General features: G+C 43.5%; 1 protein-coding gene and 1 pseudogene across 9 annotated transcripts in view; one reads left to right on the forward strand and one right to left on the reverse strand.

Annotated features, from left to right (window-relative positions):
* The window catches only part of ANKRD11 (ankyrin repeat domain 11), a 211,311-nt gene that overhangs the window by 59,158 nt on the left and 135,642 nt on the right, over positions 1–16,511 (forward strand). The gene's annotated exons all lie outside the window — the stretch shown is intronic.
* LOC106725443 lies at positions 5,592–8,482 on the reverse strand (annotated as a pseudogene).

The raw sequence follows: 16,511 nt of genomic DNA on the forward strand, positions 1-16,511 counted from the left end.
GCCATCTGTGTGTTCTCTTTTGAGAAGTGTCTATTCAGTCTTCTGCGCTCCTCTCCCACCCCCTCCTTTTCTCATCTGAGGATCTTTTTGCCATTGCTTTTCAGAGAGAGTGGGAGAGAGGGAAGGAGGGAGTGGGAAGGGAGAAAGAGGGGGAGAGAGAGAGAGATGTGAGATAGACACATTGACTTGTTGCCTTCTGCACACACCCCGGGTAGGGGCGGGGAGCAAACCCGCAACCCAGGTAGATGCCCTTGACCAGGAATTAAACCTGCACCTTTGGTCCACAGGCCGACACTCTAACCATTGAACAACACCATCCAGGGCTGCCCATTTTTTAATTGGATTGTTTATTTCTTATGTGTTGATTTGTATGAGGTCGTTACAATTTTGTATATTAACTTCTTACTGAATGTATCATTCACTAGTGTATCATTAGTGAATATCTTCTTCCATTCAATAGGTTGTCTTTGTTTTGTTGATGGTTTCCTTTGCTGTGCAAAAACTTTTTAGTTTGATGTAGTCTCATTTGCTTATTTTTCCTTTGGTTTCCTGTGCCCGAAGACATTTATCAGGAAAAAAAAATTGCTAAGAGAAATGTCAGAGTGTATCGCTTATGTTTTCTTCTAGGAGTTTTGTGGTTTCGAGTCTTACAGTTAAGTCTTTAATTGAGTTTATTCTTGTTTATGATGTATGAAAGTGGTCTAGTTTCATTTCTTTGCATGTATCTGTCCAGTTTTCCCAACACCATTTATTGAGTAGATTGTCTCTATCCCTTTGTATGTTCTTGACTCCTTTGTCATATATCAATTGCCAATACAGATGTAGGTTTATTTCTGGGCTCTATTCTGTTTCATTGATATATGTGTCTGTTTCATTGATCTATAGTGTCAAACTATACTATAAGGCTATAGTAATAAAAAAAGACACAGAGATCATTGTAGTGTGGTACCTCCAACTTTGTTCTTTCTCAAGATTGTTATGGCTATTCTAGGTCTTTTGTGGTTCTATATAAATTTTTGGATTATTTGCTCTTGTTCTGTGAAAAATGCCATTGGTATCTTGATAAGGATTGCAATGAATCTATAGATTGCTTTAGGGAGTATGAACATTTTAATGATGTTAATTCTTCCTATTCATGAGCACCATATACGCTTTTGTTTATTTGTATCTTTAGTTTCTTTCTTCAATGTCTTATACTTTTCTGAGTACAGCTCTTTTACCTCCTTGTTTAAATTTATTCCTAGGTATTTTCTGTTGATGCAATTGTAAATGGGATTTTTTCTTAGTTTCTCTTTCTGATAGATAATTCATTCTCTCTATATATAAAAGGCTAAGTGACTGTCCGTCTGACTGTCCGATTGACCGACTGGCCAGTACATATGATGCGCACTGGTAATTTAAAAATAAATGTTGACTCGCGCATGTGCAATATATATAAAGCTCTCGCTGGCGCCAATCTAGACAGAGTAGGAATATGCCTACCTGAACCTATTTTTGGACATGGTCAGTTATATGTTGCTTTCTCTCGAGTTCGAAGAGTGTGTGATATTAAAGTTGTAAATACTTCATCACAAGGGAAAGTAGTCAAGCATTCTGAAAGTGTTTTTACTCTTACTGTGGTATACAGAGAGATATTAGAATAAGTTTAATCAATTTATCAGTCATTGTTTTTATCAATGTTTTTATATCATGATTTTATTTTTACATCATGGTTTTTGTTGTTTTTATATCATGTCTTTGTTGTTATATGTTGTTATTGTTTATTAATCAATTTATATATTATTTTTATATGCATTTTACTAATTTTCTTTCATCTCTGACACTTCTATTATAGAGAAAGGGCGAATAGCGATATTAAAGTATTTCTTCTAATTAATTTACTTTCAGTGTGCACGAATCCGTGCACTGGGCCACTAGTTGGTGTATAAAAATGCGACCAATTTCTGTATATTTATTTTGTATCCCACTATTGTACTGAATTTATCAGTTCTAGTAGTTTTTTGGTGGACTCTTTAGGGATTTCTTTATATAGTATGTTATCTGCAAACAATGACAGTTTTACTTCTTCCTTTTCAATTTGGATGCCTTTTATTTCTTCTTCTTGTCTGATTGTGTTGCTAGGATTTCCAATACTGTGTTAAATAAGAGTAGTGAAAGTGGACAATCCTGTCTCTTATGTTGACAGTTTTTATTGTAAATGGGTGCTAGATTTTGTTGAATGCATTTTCTGCATCTACTGACATGATCATATGATTTTTTAAAATCCTCACCTGAGGATATGTTGAGAGAGAGAGAGAGAGAGAGAGAGAGAGAGAGAGAGAGATTGTCTCTTTTACATACCCCAACTGGGGATAGAAACCACACCCAAGGTGTGGGCCCCAATTGGGAATCAAACCCGCAACCTTTTGGTGTACAGGATGACGCTTCAACCATCTGAGCCACTTGGTTAGGGCCATATTATTTTTATCCTTCATTTTGTTTATATCACATTAATTGATTTGCAGATATTGAACCAATTTTGCATCCCAGGAATAAATCTCAGTTGATCATGTGTATGATCTTTTGAATGTATTGCTGAATTAGGTTTGCTAATATTTTGTTGAAGATTTTTGCATCTGTGTTCATCAAATATATTGGCTTATAATTTTTTTTTCTTTGTAATGTCTTTATCTGGTTTTGGAATTAGGATAATGCTGGCCTTATAAAATGAACTTGGGAGTCTTCCCTCCTCTTGAATTTTTTGGGAATACAGTGGAACATCGTTTCTCGAACTTAATTCGTTCCAGAAGGCTGTTTGCAAACAAATCATTTTTTTCCCATTAGAAATAATGTAAATTGAATTAATCCATTCCTGACCCCAAATGATTCTGTTTTAACCTTTCTTATACAGTACATGTTTATTGTACTGTTTAATCTATAGATAAACACTTTAAAAACAAAAAGGACATGAAATGTAAATGAAAATTTAACAAAAAGGAAAGGATACAGTAAAAAAAAAAAGAAAATTAACAATAAGTATAAGCAGCAACAAAAGGAAAACACACCACAATCTCCTGAGATTTTAACAGTGGTAAACTGACTCATATTCTTGCATTCTCTCCTTTGTTTGTCACCTGAGAGATGCTTGACTGATTATACTAGTATCAGCATGATGAAAGGATTGTCAGATTGAGAAGGGAATTGTTTGAGATGGGAGATATTTGAGAAACGAGGTTCCATTGTAGTGTGAGAAAGGTAGGTTTTAATTTTTCTTTGACTTTTTGGTAAAATTTACCTATGAAGCTATCTGGTCTAGGACTTTTATTTGTTGGGAGTTCTTTCTCCCCAGCAATCCAACCCTTCACCCCTCCCAAGAGGTTTTTATTGCCTTTTTAAAAAAAACACCTTTATTGTTGAGATTATTACAGATATTCCCCTTGCTTATCCCTATTGCCCCCCTCCACCCAGTTCCTGCCCCATCACAAGCCTTAACCATAGGGTCTGTGTCCATAGGTAATGCATATATGCATATACGTTCTTTAAGTAATCTCTTCCCGCCCTCTCCCCTTTCCCTCTGAGATTCATCAGTCTGTTCCATGTTTCCATGCCTCTGGTTCTATTTTATTTATCAGCTTATTTTGTTCATTAGATTCCTTATTCATTTATTTTGATTTTTATATTCAGTGGTTGATGCATATGTATTTATTGCCATTTTATCATTCATATTTTTTATTTTCTTCTCCTTTCCTCCCCCTCCTCCTTCTTCTTTTCTCTTGCTACTTTTAAGATTCTCTCTTTGTCTTTTATCCTTGGCATTTTAATTAAGTTGTGTTTGTTTGGGACTCTGGGCTTCCTGGACTTGTAAGTCTATTTCTTTCACCAGGTAGGGGATGTTTTCTGTCATTTCTTCAAACAGGTTTTCAATATCTTGCTCTTTCTCTTCTCCCTCTGCCACCCCCATAATGCGAATGTTGGTATGCTTGAAGTTGATAGAGGCTCCTTACGCTATCTTCATATTTTTGGATTCTTTTTTCTTTCTGCTGTTCTGATTGGGTGTTTTTTGCTTCCTCATATTCCAAATCGTTGATTTGATTCTCGGAATCCTCTACTCTACTGTTGAATCCCTATAAATTATTCTTTAAAAAAAAAATATTTTATTGATGTTTTACAGAGAGGAAGGGAGAGGGAAAGAGAGTTAGAAACATCGATCAGCTGCCTCCTGCACACTCCCCACTGGGCATGTGCCCGCAACCAAGGTACATGCCCTTGACCGTAATTTAACCTGGGACCCTTGTATCCGCAGGCCGACGCTCTATCCATTGAGCCAAACCTGCCAGGGCCCTATAAATTATTTTTTATTTCAGTTAGTATATGCTTAATTTCTGACTGGTCCTTTTTCATGTCTTTGACATTCTCACTAAGATCCTTGAAAGTCTTAAGTCCATTGAAGCTCCCATTAATTCCCTTGAAACTCTCATTAAGATCCTTGAGCAACCTTATAACCATTGTTTTGAACTCTGTATCCAGTAGTTTGCTTGCTTCCATTTCATTTAGTTCTTTTTTTGGAGATTTCTTCTGTTCTTTCATTTGTGACATGTTTCTTTGTCTCTGCATTTTGGCTGCTTCCCTCTGCTTGTTTTTATGTATTAGGTAGAGCTACTATGTCTCCTGGAATTGGTAGAGTGGCCTTGTGTAGTAGATGCCCTTTAGGGCTCAGTGGCTCAGCCTCCCCAGTCACCCAAGTGGGGCACTCCTAAGTGTGCCCCATGTGAGCTGTGTTCACACTCTTGCTGTTGGCGTCACTGGGAGGAATTGACCTCCAGGCCAGTTGGCTGTGAGTACCAGCTGCAACTACCATGAAAGAGCTGCTGTGTAGGAGACACCCTATGGAGTAGGGCTTGCTTCAGTGCTCACTTTGAGTGTGTTGCTGGTGGATGTGTAAAGTTGCAAGTTGTTATGGTTTGATGCTGTCCACTGGGTGCACTGGCTCTGGGGCCTTCTGGGTGGTGCAAAGTCAGCTATTGCCTGAGGCCACTTGGCAGGAGCTATAGAGCTATCTGCAGATGGCTGCTACTTGTGTTGGGCATGGAAGTGCCCATGTGAGGCCAAGCTGTCTTTGGCCTCTTATTAATAGTTTTGAGGCCTGCTGAAGCCAGCTGATGCTTGTTTGAGAAATTTTAGGAAAGTCTGAAGCTTCAGCCAGGACAGGCCATTCATAAGGAAAAGCTCCTGCAAATAGTTTGGGTGGGGCTGCAAATTGGATGAGGCAGGTTCTCAGGGAATCACTAGAGCTGAGTGCACAGTGTGGGCCAGGCTAATGGAAACTCAGATATGGCTGTAAGTGAGCTCTGTGACGGGGGAGGTCTCAGCATAGAAACAGTGACCCATGTGAGCACCTATGTCTGGGAGAAAGCCACCCTCGATGCCAGACATTCCAGTTCCTCCCTGTATGTCCCTGTATGTCTCCTGAGCCAGAGGGAACAAGTCCGTGTAAGTTGTTTGTGGGCCCTTTATGAGGAACTGCCTGGGCCTCCAGCAGCCTCTGTGTTACTCAGCCACAATCCCCGCTGGTATTTTACAGCCTGAAGTTACGGAGACTTCTCTTCCCAGCTCTGGAACCCTGGGCTGGGGGTCTGGTGTGGGCCTGGTACCCCTAGCTCCTCGCGAGGGACCTCCACAACCGAGACATTCTTCCCGATGGAAAAAAATGCCACACTTGGGTGTCGGACCAGCCCAGCCCATTTGTGCCTTCGCCCCTCCTACCAGTCTAAGTGTGCTTTCTTCTTTAATTCTCTAGTTGTAGGACTTCGATTCAGCCAACTTTTAGGTGTTTCTGAATGGTGGTTTTTCTGTATTTTACTTGTAATTTTGATGTGATTGTGGGAGTCTGTGAGTACAGGTGTTTACCTATATGGCCATCTTGGTTTTCTAGTTTTTATTGTCTTTGATGCACCATTGGTATTTCACATTATCTCCTGGTCCCAGGGAGTGCCTCCTGGTACAGGGTCCCTGTGCAGTGCTTGGCTAATGAAGAAGGGACAGATATGGAAGTGGGGGTCTGGTTTTGCCTCAACCACTCAGAACTCCATTGTCCTATCTGGGCCTCAGTTTCCTCACTGGGCCCTTGGGAGGGTCCTGAGGAAATGCAGTCCCTCACGATGCCTAAAATATCTGGGGACTGTGGCCTGGCCCTCTCCTGGGGGGGACTTCCTTCCCAGCAACCCCCTCCACAATCCACACCCAATTCCCCTGGGGAAAAAAATTTACTTTTGTTAAAACTGCCTGAATGCTCTGTGGGTACAGAAACCACAAAGTGATCAGCAGAGAAAAGGGTAGAGTGACAGAAGCAACTGGAAGCCATTTGGGGCCAGTTTCCATCCGTACACAGGTTCAAAAAGCGCAGCTTGTCCCAAAGCCTGCTGGGAAATTTGCTACTTGGATCTGCCCTGGCAGGGACTCCTGCACTACATGCATCTGGACCTGGCCTTCACAGACCCTCAGCTGGAAAGCACTTGAACATAAAGAAAAACAGGATGAAAATTCCAAAAGCCCCAAAATTTCTGATGGGGCAATGATGTGGAGAGACACCTACAAGGGGGGCTCAGTAGCCTGTCTCCTCTTGGTAGTAGGAGGGATACTCCAGGACCTTCCCTGGACTTGGGCAGTTGCCAATTGACCCTGGAACTCAGTCAGCCCCTGGGTCTTGTGGTCACTACTTGGGGTTGTATAACTGCCAGCTCAAGCCAAAGACCTGGTCATTCTGGTTGGCTCCTTGCATGCAGCCCATATGCAGAGACATGGAGGAGTTGTCATACTTGTTGGTCCCTGGCTTGGTATCATAGATGTGTTGCCCCGGTCCCGGGAGCTGTCATGCTCACCTGCCTGGCACATTTGTTGGTTCCCGTTTGCAGACTGATTGTTGAGTGGTACATGGATGGCAGGATATGGTTCTTGGGGTTGTACAGATGCCTTCTCATGCCATATGCTGTCATGCCTGACTGGCTAGCACTCTTGTTGGTGCCCATCTGGAGCCTGATGACGCACTGGTCTGCCTTCATGGTGGCATTACCGTAATTCCGCTCCTGCTTCTTTGAGTACTTGATGCCAATGTTCACGCTACTCTGCAGCTCCTTTGTTTTGGCTTTCCCTACCAGAGCCAAAAGAGAGACCTGCACCTGTGTCATTTTCCACTCTCAAATAGGTTATTGGCCTCGAACAGGACCACGGAGTTTATGCTGTAACTGACCATGGCCTTGATGAAGTTGGAGAGGTTTTCTAGGTGGTGCCAGTTTTGCATGGAGTGGTTATATTGGGGAGACAGCCTGGCTGCAGCTTATTCATGAGTATGCACAGGATAATTCTATCCTTCATACCCTTCTGGAAGTCAGGACTGATAGGCCTATGAATCCTTTGATCCAGCTGCGGAATTCCGCCTCCTTTTGAGGGTCATATTTGGACAGGTGTTGGTTCTTGACCTTGGCCGAAAGCCAAGGGCCCCTTGTTAAACTGTGTGGAGCTGGTGGCGACGGCGGGATGGATGGCCTGCTGGGTGCCTATTGGGAGTTTTTTGATTACTGCTTTGATTTCTTTTATTGTAATTGGTCTGTTTAGATTTTCTGTGTCTTGATTTAGTCTTGGAGGATTGTATATTTCTAGGAGTTTATTCATTTGGCATAGCTTATTTTCTAAAGGCCTCCAACCTGCCATCCTTTCCTTCTCTGTTTTCCAGGGAACTAGCTCCTGATCCTGGCCTTTTCTGCCCAGTCAGGTGGCTTACCTACATAGCTGACCTTTTTACACTATTTTTCCTCTTGTCTGTTTATATGACAGCCTGAGACTTAAGTAAACATGAAAGGCTTGCTGAGGTAGTGGTTTGTTTCAATTATATAATACAGTCTATGTCCTGAGGGCCTAGTCTCCTCTGGCCTTGCCAGAGCTTACTGCCACAGGAGAAGCTCAGTAAAGCCCTGTGGTGATGGTCAAAAGGAATTCTAAGGGAGAAGGTATGAGGTGTCTCAGCTGGTAACTCACTCAGCATTGGTTTGGTGACTGACTGTGTACACCAGTATTCTTCAAATAGTGCAACACCCTCAGAGTCCTGCCAGCTGTGGCCGTGGCCTCTTCCCTTTTCTCGTCTGTGGTCACACATATGCCATTGGCTCCCTGTCCGGGATTGACTTTAGAGAAAGCAACACCACTGCTTGAATCTGTAGCTGAGGAAGGGCAGCCATGACTTCCCACATAGTTATCAGCATCCTCATTCTTGATCCATAATTTATCAGTTTAAGCCTTTTTTCCCCCCAAGTTAAATGGAAGATGGAGTTTTATTGTATGAACAAAGGAGTTAATTTCTTACTCTACATGTGTTTTCCAGTGGCCCTAACACTGGTGAGCTGGGTGCCTTTGCCCTTGGGGTTAGGACAATGGCCAGTGGAAAACACACCCTGCAGTGGTTTAGCCCTGTTGGGTTTCCTGATCTTCATTCTTGCTCTCTTTCTTCAAATCTCTGTGACCATATTATTATTATTTTTTTAAATTTTATTTATTTTTTACAGAGAGGAAGGGAGAGGGATAGAGTTAGAAACATCGATGAGAGAGAAACATTGATCAGCTGCCTCCTGCACACCCCCTACTGGGGATGTGCCCGCAACCAAGGCACATGCCCTTGACCGGAATCGAACCTGGGACCCTTGAGTCCGCAGGCTGAGGCTCTATCCACTGAGCCAAACCAGTTAGGGCTGACCATATTATTTTTTATTAGTTTCTCCCATCTGCTCTCTTTATCCACCCCCCTCCTCCTTTTAATTGTGCTGACGTTTCTCAGTGTTCCCTTTGAGGCCCTTTTCTTTCATGTTTTCCCTTGGGCTGTGGGTTTCAGAGTCTCCCACCTCTCCTCTTTTGCATTTTGCTTCTGCCTCTCTACATAGCACATTGCATCCTCAGTAGCCTGGTGCTAGTGCTGTGAGCTTTGGGAAGGCACTTAGGCCTAGCTTCTTTGAAGAAGTCATTCCTGTAGATGCCACATCTGCTCTCCTGCCCCTGTGCTGCCCTTTTCTGTTTTCTGTGTCCCCCTCTCCCCTAAGACCTTAAGCACCAAGGGCTCATCTGATTTCTTCACTACAGCTGTCCTGTTTCCATAGCTCATGGTGGTGCCTTTGTATATTATGCCCTTTTCGGGACTGCAAACTTTTGTGTCTCCTTCAGGACTGCCTATAAGTCCAGAAGCACATTGGGTGGTTTGTGATTGGGTCCACCCTCCCCTGTGTGTAGTGTTAGTGAGGCTGTGCTCTCTAGTGGTATGAAGCATGTGTCTCTGCCGTTGTGTCTCGAGAGGGCGGGTCCACAGCCGCTTGGCTGACCGGGATGAGCGGCGATCCCACAGCAGGCCGATCCCTGCAGGCCATGCCCCCCCACCAGTGCACAAATCTGTGCACCAGGCCTCTGGTCAATTATAAGGTAGTGAAAATTGAGAGAACAGATTCGGGGGGGGGGGGGGAAACTACTCTGAAAATCATTTAGAAATAACCATAGAGAAATATTAAAAGGGAGACATTTTAAGTTTTTCCTCCCCTTTTGCCCCAGCAGTCTCCAAATTAATCAGTGGGCGGTTGTGCAGGAGAACATATATATTAAAGCACTCCTCAAACTGACAGTCTCTAGCCCATCAATATAGAAACAGGCAGCCTCCCTGGGAGGGGTATGGAGCATATCTGTGTCACAGGGCACAGACAGAGACTAAGATAACAGAGCAGAAGAAGCAGAAGCCAAACCACAGCACAGGTACGACTGGAAATCAAAGCTGGACAAAAAAGTTGTGGGCTGGGCATTACTGAGGGGATAAGTTGTTGTTATATTGATTCTAGAGAGGAAGGAAGAGTGAGTGAGAGATAGAAATATCAATGACTAGAGGCCCAGTGCACGAAATTCATGCACGTGGGGAGGGGGGCCCTCAGCCCGGCCTGCTGCGCTTGCCAACCCTGAGCCTGGCTTGTGGCTGAGCGGCCTGACCACCTGGGGGAAGCTCCTGCGTTGAGCGTCTGCCTCCTGGTGGTCAGTGCGTGTCATAGCGGCTGGTCATTCTGCTGTTCGGTCGATTTGCATATTAGACTTTTATTATAGAAATATCAATGATGAGACAGAATCACTGATCGGCTGCCTCCTGTATGCCCAACACTGGGGATCGAGCCCACAACCCGGACATGTGCCATGACCAGGAATCAAACTGAGACCTCCTGGATCATAGGTTGACGCTCAACCACAGAGCCATACCAGCAGCTCTGGGAACGCATTTTCAGCCTCCATCACTGGGGTCACCATCACAGAGCTTTGGGCCTAAGTTTACCTATGTATTATGATTTGTTGGCTTCTCCTGATCTGGCTGTCCCTCACTGAGCCTGGCTCCCTGAAATCACACAGACCCTCCAGGAAGCCAGACCATTAGAGACATGGTCTCAGACTTGGTTGGAACCGTCAGGCTCTGAGTTCTTGGAGAGTCCCATCAAGACCAGATAGGATTTAGCCACACAGTGATTATTTTAAAGCTGCTTTGTGGCTGGTCTGAGTTGGCACATGTCAGATATTTCATACATTTTAGGCCATAAGGAGTGTTATCTTTACTTATCCAGGAGGAATTTTTTTGAAGTGTTTTACCTGAAGAGTTAAGGAACATTTCACATTGTGTAGTTCATAGTATCTCCACATATATTAATGTGAAGATCCCATTTAAAGTTACTTACTGTCCTAGTCATCTGGTTGACCTCCTGGAGCAGTGCCCAGTTAGAGATCCTGGGGTTGAGGCCCCAGGGCCTGCTCTAAACATGACTCAGAGGCAAGAGAAGATTCAGTTGAAAGGTTAGTGGGGATGTTCCTATACGTTTCTATTTTGTCTCTATGGGGGTGGTTAATTAGAAACTAGTATCAGTAAAGTAACTCCCATTTTTTTCTACAAAGAGCTGGTTAAAATAAAGTATAGGTATCCAAACACAGTGGCCAGGCTATTGCTTTCTTTTGATGAAAGGGTAGTATTTTTGTGCAATGAACTAGAAATCTTATCTTTATTCTAAGAGTTATGCTATGTAGTGTCTTTTAGAAAAATATTTTCCTATTATTGAAGTAGTTTATGCACATTGAACAAAATTTAAGTGTATTAGTTTGTCATGGCTGCTGTAACATAGTCCCCCACACTGGGCAGTTTAAACAGCAGACATTTATCTCCCCACAGTCCTGGAGGCCAGAAGTCCGAGACCAAGGTGTCAGCACTGAGGATAATCTGTCCAGGCTCTGTCCCAGTCCTGCTGATCTGCTGACAATCTTTGCTGTTCCTTGGTTTGTAGAGCATTATTCCATCTTTGCCTCCATCTTTACATGGTGTTCTCCCTGCTTGTGTCTCTGTGTCCAAATATCCCCTTCTTATAAGGAAACCAGACATATTTGTGTTAGAACCCACCCTATAATGATCTCATCTTGACTACATCTGCAATGCCCCTTTTTCCAAATAAGGCCACATTCTGAGATACTGGGGGTTAGAAGGATCCCAATATATCTTTTCAGGGGGATACAGTTCAACTAATAACACTTAGTAAATGAAGTTAAATATAAAGAAAACAAAAATATGTGTAATCCTCCTGGTCGGTGTGGCTCGGTTGGTTGAATGTTGTCCCATGCACCAAGTGGTTGCTGGTTAGATTTCTGGTCAGGGCACATGCCAGAGTTGCAGGCTTGATCCCTAGTAGGGTATGTCCGTGAGGCAGCTGATGGATGTTACTGTCTTATCGATGTTTCTCTCTCTCTCTCACTCTCCTTTTCTCTCTCTAAAAAAAACCCCCCAAAAAACCCAAGATCAATAAAAAATGTGCAATCCGACCAAATTTAAACATCTAAATGGAAAATTTTTAATGTTATACTTTTCACAAAATAAGGACTATGCTGTACATAATTTCATATTCTGCATTTTAAAACTTAATATTAATTTCCCATGATATTAATCTTCAAAACGTGGCTTTTAATGTTTTTTTCAATGTAAAGAGAAATAATGTATCTGATAAAGTTTTAATTTTCGCATTTTCTGTAGAAGGGACCTCGTCCATTTGGCACCTTGGTTTCTTTTTCATCTTAGTGGGAGCACACAAGGCATCAGCACAGTTAGCAGGTGCTTTATTATTATTACTTTTTAAATCCTCACCCGAGGATATTTTTCCTTTAATTTTAATTTTTTAAATATATATTTTTTATTGATTTCAGAGAGGAAAGAAAAGGGAAAGAGAGATAGAAACATCAATGGGGAGAGAGACTCATTGATTGACTGCCTCCTGCATGGCTCCCACTGGGGATCAAACCTGCAACCCGGGCACGTGCCCTTGACTGGAATTGGCCCCGGGACCCCAGTTCACAGGCCGATGCTCTATCCACTGAACCAAACGGGTCAGGGCACCATTGATTTTTAGAGAGAGTGGAAGGGAGAGAGAAACATGGATACGAGAGAGACACATTTATTGGTTGCCTCCCACATGCAGGGATCAAGCCTGCGTCCGAGGTACGTGCCCTTGACCGGGAATTGAACCCATGATCCCTAGGTCTGTGGGTCAATGCTCTAACCATTGAGCATCCGGCAATGGGTGGCAGGTGCTTTATGAGGGTGGGCAGAGATGACTTGAGCTTGTCTGTGAACCTCAAGAGGTCAGAGACCATATGAAAAGCAGGTCTGGAGGTTGGAGGAGCATCATGAGGTGGGGTGCCTGGGCAACCAGCTGGGTGGGGGACCAGGGCCCGGTGCTATCTAGGCCAGTGATGGCGAACCTTTTGAGCTCGGCGTGTCAGCATTTTGAAAAACCCTAACTTAACTCTGGTGCCATGTCACATATAGAAATTTTTTGATATTTGCAACCATAGTAAAACAAAGATTTATATTTTTGATATTTATTTTATATATTTAAATGCCACTTAACAAAGAAAAATCAACCAAAAAAATGAGTTCACGTTTCACCTCTGACACGCGTGTCAAAGGTTCGCCATCACTGATCTAGGCTGTTCTGGTTGTTCAGGCTGTTCCTGATGGGGCCCCTTCTGGGAAGGCATTGCCTATGTTATGTAAATCAGTCATTCTGTTTATTGGGGCCCTCTCTTGGGACCTCAGTTCTCCCTGGGAACTGACCCAGTAAGTCCCGCTGCACATTGTGTTTTTCTGGCAGGAGGATCACTAAAACAAAACAAAACAAAACAATTTTTTTGTTGTTGTTGTTTCAGAGAGGAAGGGAGAGGGAGAGGGAGAGAGATAGAAACATCAATGATGAGAGAGTATCATTGATCGGCTGCCTCCTGCATGCCCCCTACTGGGGATCGAGCCTGCAACCCAAGCATGTACCCTTGACCAGAATCCAACCCGGGACCTTCCAGTCCGCAGTCTAATGCTCTGTCCACTGAGCCAAACCAGTTAGGGCCCAAACTATTTTTTAGAGCAATTTTAGGTTCACAGCAAAATTGAGAAGTGCAAAGATTTCCCATATACATCCCCCTCCCCAAGTTTCCCCATTATCAACATTCTCCCACCAGAGTGGTATATTTTTTTATAATCAGTGAACCTATATTGACACATTATCACCCAAAAGCCACACTTTACGTTAAGGTTCACTCTTGGTGGCGTACATTTCTAAAAGTTCATTGTACAGAATAGTTTCACTGCCCTAAAAATCCTCTGCTTTCTACCTATTCATTGCCTCCCTTTAATTCCTGGCAGCTACTGATCTTTTTACTGTCTCCATATTTTTCCCTTTTCCAAAATGTCCTATGGTTGGAATCCTACAGTATTAAGCCTTTTCATACTGGTTTCCATGGCTTGACAGCTTAATTTTCTTTTTTTTTTTTTTTTTTTTAGTGCTGAATAATATTCTATCATCTGGATTTTCTACAGTTTATCCATTCTCCTACAAAAGGGCATCTTGGATCACTTTTAATCATCTTTCCAATCTTCTCTGATGGAGAAACAAACAATAAACAAAGCCAGCTGCTGACTTCTGAACTCAGTTCTGGCTTCTCTGTGAACTGCCTGGAAGAGAGGGGCTATTCCCTCCCAAAGCTTGTGCTGTGTTGTGTCCCCAGTTTGTTCCAAAAGCCCTGGACTGTAACAGGAGGATATTGCTAAGGAATGATACAGACCTTAGGGAACACCTGAAACATCTTGCATGGAAACCATTCCCACAACATTTTAAACACTGCAGAGTTGGTGATGGGAGAGAGGGGGTGAGAAGGATGGCCTTAGACTGTAGTCTCGCTGGGATGTCTGAGAGGTCCATACACTTAGTCTAGAGATGTGTGAGGTCCTTGCTGGATTCCTTGGGACAATGTACGCCACTGTGTCAGCCAATGTGCCTTTGCCCAGGCCACAATTTTTGTTTCAGAGGCTAGACTAGTAATTCTTTTTTTAAAAAATATATTTTATTGATTTTTACAGAGAGGAAGGGAGAGGGATAGAGAGTTAGAAACATCGATGAGAGAAAAACATCGATCAGCTGCCTCCTGCACACCCCACACTGGGGACGCGCCCGCAACCAAGGTACATGCCCTTGACTGGAATCGAACCTGGGACCTTTCAGTCTGCAGGCCGACGCTCTATCCACTGAGCCAAACCAGTCAGGGCTAGACTAGTAATTCTTAACCTGGATTTAGATTTTTAGCTGCTTAAAATGTCATCAGATTCTTGAAACATAATTTAATTTTATTCATGGCCCTTTCTGATCATTTTTGAGAGTGAGCTCTGCACACTGATTCAGCAACCGGATTGCTGCTCAGCCCCCCATTCTCCCACCCCTGTCTTGTCCGAGGTGGAATCCTACCTGGCGGAATACATGTCCAGAGGCGAAAGATTGTGTCCCGGGCTGGTAGCCAGCTTGGGATGACTTGGAACCAGTGCACTCAGCCTGTGCTGCAGCCTCTCCTTTAGGCTTTTATCCTTGTCACACCCATTACATAATTCTGGATCCTTTTCATTTTGACATTCAAGGGACAGTACTGGGTCTGGGTCTACAAAAGGAGCCAGAAAAATTTGAAATAGTGTGTCTTATCCTTGCTGAGCAAAAGGGACACATTCCTGGTCATGCCTCAGCCTGAGGCAAACAGGCTTCTTGTGTACCCAGTTCCCATCCCATTGCCCAACTGGACATGCTCTATTGGTCTTCACACATCTTAGTTGGAGGTGGTTACATTTTCTCTTCCTAAAGAAGGAGCGTAGACAGCAGAAAAGTCCACCTGGTGGGACCAGGCCTGCCTCTGTGCTCCTGACATGGAACAACCCTGTGTTGGGCATCTGGAGTTACCCCAGGGAGACAGCCAGAAAGCGACACTTCTTTGGGAGAATTGCTCAGATTACATCTAGTTAATAGCATTTATGGTGGGATTCAGGGAGTGGGATACACAGTTGAAAGGGTATTGTCATAGGTGAGGTCTTGACAGGCTCTCTGATGGAAGGCAGGGTCCTGGACTCTTCTCCTGTCCTGGGCCCTGTCCTCACACTTTACCATCTCAGAACTCTAAAATTTTTTTATTAGAGAGAGAGAGAGATTTGTTGTTCTACTTATTTATGCATTTATTGGTTGATTCTTGTATGTGTCCTGGTGGGATAAAACCCACAACCTTGTCATATCAGGGGCAATGTTCTAACCAACTGAGCTACCCAACCAGGGTTTAGGAACTCTTTATGCTATAAATACTGAGGAGTCAAAGGAATTTTTTTGTCTATATGGGTATATCTGTTGATAAAATGTTTATTTTCTAATAGGAATGATAAACCCATTGCATATTACTCTAAATAACAAATCTTTACTAAAAATAACGGTTATTTTCCAAAACAAAATATTGGTGATTATCATATATTGCCTTGGTTAAAGTATACAAACATGTAGTTGGAATATGGAAGAGTATTTGAATAGCTTCTTGGCATAATTTTGGAGTGTTTTTTTTTTTTTTGATATGACAGCAAAACTGGACAAATGGTCACTTAGGGAAAGGTCAGTGGTAGCCTGAAACCTCCATTGAGTCATGGAATGTTGCTTTTCAGCTACATTTAAACCCACTGTCCTTCCTTGCATTGTGAGATGATCTTTTACAACTGTGCTTGGTTTTCTGAATTATTTAGATCTTCCAGGTGCTGATGTGCTTATTTTACTATTAGAGGCCTGGTGCACAATTTCGTGCATGGGTGGGGTCCCTCGGCCTGGCTGGCGATCTGGCCGATTGGGGCCAAGAGAGGTTGGCCGGTGGGGGAAGGGGCCACGGTAGGTTCGCTGGCTGGGGGAGGGGCAGCGGGAGGTTGGCCAGCCGGGGGAGGGACTGCGGGAGGTTGGCTGTGGGAGCGCACTGACCACCAGGGGGCAGCTTCTGCATTGAGCATCTGCCCCCTGGTGGTCAGTGTGCGTCATAGCAACCGGTCGACTGGCTGTTAGGTCGTTCGGTAGTTTGGTTGCTTAGGCTTTTATACCAGTATACACACACACACACACACACCCGCGCGCGCGCGCACACACACACACACACACACACAC

Source organism: Myotis brandtii, unplaced genomic scaffold (genome assembly GCF_000412655.1).
Source record: "Myotis brandtii unplaced genomic scaffold, ASM41265v1 scaffold165, whole genome shotgun sequence".
NCBI lineage: Eukaryota > Metazoa > Chordata > Mammalia > Chiroptera > Vespertilionidae > Myotis > Myotis brandtii.